Here is a 4617-nt window from a genome sequence, read left to right on the forward strand (position 1 = left end):
CCTTCGAGGAGTCCTTCTGGCTGATTATCCTTCAGTCTTCGAGAGTCTTCAAGCTTTATTTCCGACCCGGACAATTTTAGGGGTCTACACCACAAAGATGTAATCCTTTCCTCTTTGGGTCCTAGGCAAACCAAAATCCATGGAAATGTCTACCCAAGGAGCATTGGATATAGGCAAGGGGGTGTATAGTCCATGAGATTTTGTGGTAGACATAGCTTGTAAACAAGCTATGCAACTACTACAAAATCTTTGAACATCTTTTTTCATATGAGGCCAAAAGAATTTCTCTCTCAAAAGTGAAAGAGTCTTCTCAATTCCAAAATGCTCCATGAGCCCACCTTCATGGCTCTCCTTTACCAAGAGTTTCCTAATAGATCCTTGGGGTACACAAAGTTTATTTTCTTTAAAAAGATACCCCTCAGAAATATAGTACCCTTGATAAGTTTTTTGAATACATAAAGAATAAAAGTTAGCAAAATCAAGGTCTTTCTCATACAACTCCTGGATGTCATCAAACCCTAGTATTTGAGAACCTAGGATGTTCAACAAAACATGTCTTCTTGACAAAGCATCAGCTACTACATTTGTAGAGCCTTTCTTATATTTGATGACATAAGGAAATTGTTCAAGGTACTCAACCCATTTTGCATGCCTCTTATTTAACTTATGTTGACCCTTCAAATATTTAAGTGACTCATGCACTACTACAAAATGCATATTTTACATCGGTTCTTTAAAGGCATCTACATCGGTTCTAAAACCGATGTAGAATAGAGCGATGTAAAAAATATATACATTTTTACATCGGTTCTGAAAAACCGATGTAGATTTAAGCATAAATCTACATCGGTTCTCTTTAGAACCGATGTAGATTGCATTTTTTTTTATAAAAAAATTTATGCTTATTTCAGCATCATATTCCATCTCCAAACGCATGCTTTCAGTAATTTCATACTAGTGTTCTTCACCCAAGTCAGACTTATCTGCCACTTCATCCTGGACACATGAAATTAATAATTGTATAAGTTGATGATATAGCATTATAGCATGCATATTGAAACTCGAAAGTAGTCATAATAATTGTAGTGTGAAAGAAGAAAACCACACATGCTCAGAACTTTGATTAAAAATTATTCATTTTCATTTTTCAGCATTTATAATGAATTATCAAATACACAAGGGAACTATCAGACATTAGATGCAAAATATATACCTCATACGTATTTGAAGTTTGGGAAGAAAAAGTAAGTTGATGAGACCTTCCATTATGTCTGGCAACAGAAGATAATGGAAGTTTATGTACCACTGAGTGGGTTCTCCCTACTTGACCGAAATAGTCAGGACCCAAAAAATGTAGAGAATAATTATAATCCATTGTTAAACCACTAATTAAAAATGAAGTTTATGTACTAATAGTTAATTGACATACCTTTAGTCAGTGTTTATTGGCCTGATGTCTGGATTTGGGCCCACAATTCCATCAAAAAGGGATATATATTTTGCATAGTTTAGCTCTTCGTTAAACTTCAAATTCACTACATATTCAACAAAATGCCGGAATGCTTGAGGACAAAAGCAACATAATGTTTCTGGAGAAGTGGCCATCTTTTTCATGCAGACAATAAATCCTTTATTTTCTCCCTGTAAAATTTTTTTTCATAAGAATCATATCTTCATTTACCATTAGTACTAAAATGACTATTAAAAAAATTATAACCTGATATCCTTGCCAAGGTAGCCGACCACGAATAAGGAAGACAAGAGTGTAAGCAAGAGATTCCAAATCATCTCTCCTGCTACCTGTTCTACCAAGATGAGCATGCACACTAGCATAACGAACTGTGCCCCTGTGGCAAGAATATACGTTACAAAATAATTTAAAACTTGGACGTTAGCTGAGGTTTATAGATATTTAACAAATAATTTACCTAAAAACATTTGGTCATTGGTCATAGTCAACATGAAGGCCAGTCGAACTATCATGCCACCGAGTTGCTGAGTAGATAAATTGGGAATGAGGTGAGTAGCCAGATTCCATGAAATTAGGCATTCTAACTTGGCACAATATGATAGAGCAATAATTGCTATAGATTCAGCACCTCTAAGTAAAGTGACGGGGATCACTTTATAGATTAAAGTGCAGTTACAACAATTGTTTTTAATGTACAATTGAGGATTGTGATAAAAATAAGCACATGTATAACAAACTCTGAAATTAGTTACAGTCTTCACAGTTAATTTTTGAATCAATGGCTATTAGCACATTAACTGTGGAACCAAATAAGTATTTACTATTTAACAATTAATAATTATGGGCAGGGACAAAACATGAAGATATATATAAAACATTGAATCAATTATCAATCAACTTCAAAAAAAGTGTGTGTGCACATTATAGATGGAATCCCACAGGTTTGTCCCATGCCATAATAAGTGGAATTTGGATTTATTCCTTACTCTACTTGTAGTCAGAACTAACATGGATTTTTTGGGGAGGTCTAGCTAAGATAAAAGGAATGAATTATGAGGGTGCAGTGACCCCAGTCATCCTTGTCATGGATCTTCTTGATTATGGGTAAAATATAATCCAGAATGATAAATCAAAACCAAGAACAGACTTCAAATTTAATAGTTCGCAAATCATTTATAAAAAAATTTAATAAAAAAAATGTTGCTCAAGCACAGAAATAAGATATCTTTCTTCTTCATCATGTTACCGAAAGACAATAACAAATGATTGACCATGTTTCAGTCTTGTGATAAACAGAGAACACCCAAACAAATTAACAATGACATATTGTGACAACAGTCAGGAATCATTCTAAATTGTAACCAATCAGTCAAAGAAAATAAAATCCATAAATAAATCATAAATATGATCAGGAAATGAGCATCACCCTCTAGAATGCATCTTCTCTAATATGGAGATGGCCTCAATTGCAATACATGCAACCATTTCAGTTGACATCATGAAACCCAAAAGGAAGAAGTCAAGGTTAGTTATTCAATATTTACTAGATTGCTGACAAAAATAAGATGCATTACATTTCAATAAATTTCACAGAGATACCTACATGTGTGAGTTGTTATTCCAAACATCCCACAACCTAGAACCAAGCATATCCATGACCTGTACAGAATAGGACCTGCCGTGCCTTCCTCAGCAGCTCCCGGAGCCTTATCGGCACTGCGGCCACCACTATCGTACTCATCCATGTCTTCCTCTTCCAAAACCCTAACCAGTGAATGCTCCTTCTCCCTCTCCGCTCCCTGTTCGCCTTTCAACCTCCTACCTCTTGCTCCACGCACAGTATTGGCCTCCTTGTTGGAGCAACAATGGATGTCCTCCTCTGACGGGCTCTGGCGGGCGGCGGCGAGTGTGGTTCAGTGATCGAATTAGGATTTGCGTTATTTAAGAGGCAGTTTCTGCGTGGTTGGGGCCGCAGCTCAGGCATGGTAAGGTGGCGGTTTCCTCCAAGAGTGCCTCCAAACCCTAAAACATTAGCACCCGCATAGGGCTTCAATGCTTCCTTGGAGAGTCGTTGAAGATCAACGAGCCTGGACTGTAGGCGTTTTAGGTTTGAGAGTGTTGAAAGGGTTTGAGGAGGAGAACCTATGTGAGCTGTTTGGCGTTTTTGCCTCTTCCTTTTCGCTTATGATTAAGTCCTCTTCTTCGGGACCCTCCAGCGCATCGAACCTCTTCCCCGGCGCGGATGAGAGCGATCGCGTGAAAAACCCTAAAGGCGAAACGCGGAAGGGGAGTCTGGAGAAGCTTCCCAACCTCAACCCTAAACCCCAAATTCAAGCCAACCTCCTTCACCTTCGTCTCGACGGTAGAAGCGAAGCGCGGAGATGAGCTGCACGAAGTAGCAGCGCGCAAGGGACTCCAGGAGGCGGCCGCGGCAGGAGAGCTTGGAGAAGAGCGCTTTAGCTTTGAGAGTGTTTTAGGTTTGGGAGTGAGCGCGCATCGTTGTCGCGGGGAGGGGAAGAATTTAGTCACCTCTTCTACATCGGTCAACACAAAACCTGATGTAGAATAGATCACTATTTTCATTTCTACATCGGTCACTCATATAATCGATGTAGAATTGTTTATATTTACATTGTTTTTTAGAATAACCGATGTAAATATTCTTATTTATTCAAGTTATTTACGAAATTGCCACCGCACATTGTTTTTACATCGTTTTATAAGGAACCGATGTAAATATGGTGACGTAGAATAGTATTTTTCTAGTAGTGATGATCACTATGAATAAAAAATTCCTTGGTCACAAGATAATGCTCCCAAGTTTGAAGGGCACGAACTAAAGCATAGAACTCCTTGTCATAGGTAGGGTAGTTCAACGCAGCCCCATGAAGTTTTTCACTGAAATAGGCTATGGGGTCGCCACCTTGTAACAACACAGCTCCTATGCCAAGACCTGAAGCATCACATTCTAGCTCAAAGGTTTTGCTAAAATCAGGGAGAGCTAGAACAGGTGCTTGAGTGAGTTTTTGCTTATGTTCTTGAAAAGCTAAATTATGTTTTTCTTGCCATAAAAAGACCACATCCTTCTTCACCAACTCATTAAGAGGTGAAGCTAATGTAGAGAAGTTAGGAACAAATCTTCTATA

The 4617-nt window shown here is 38.1% G+C and overlaps 1 long non-coding RNA gene across 1 annotated transcript; it reads right to left on the reverse strand.

The window, feature by feature from the left end:
- Nucleotides 1-206: 206 nt before the first annotated feature.
- LOC145949361 (uncharacterized) lies at nucleotides 207-4386 on the reverse strand. Its single transcript, XR_014431286.1, has 6 exons — nucleotides 2898-4386; nucleotides 1929-1995; nucleotides 1718-1847; nucleotides 1430-1641; nucleotides 1214-1320; nucleotides 207-996 (listed from the first exon to the last, which is right to left on the reverse strand). It is a non-coding gene; the product is annotated as an uncharacterized LOC145949361 (long non-coding RNA).
- Between the last annotated feature and the right edge of the window lie 231 nt (nucleotides 4387-4617).

This window comes from Cajanus cajan, chromosome 1, assembly GCF_000230855.2.
Source record: "Cajanus cajan strain Asha chromosome 1, NIPB_CcT2T_4, whole genome shotgun sequence".
NCBI lineage: Eukaryota > Viridiplantae > Streptophyta > Magnoliopsida > Fabales > Fabaceae > Cajanus > Cajanus cajan.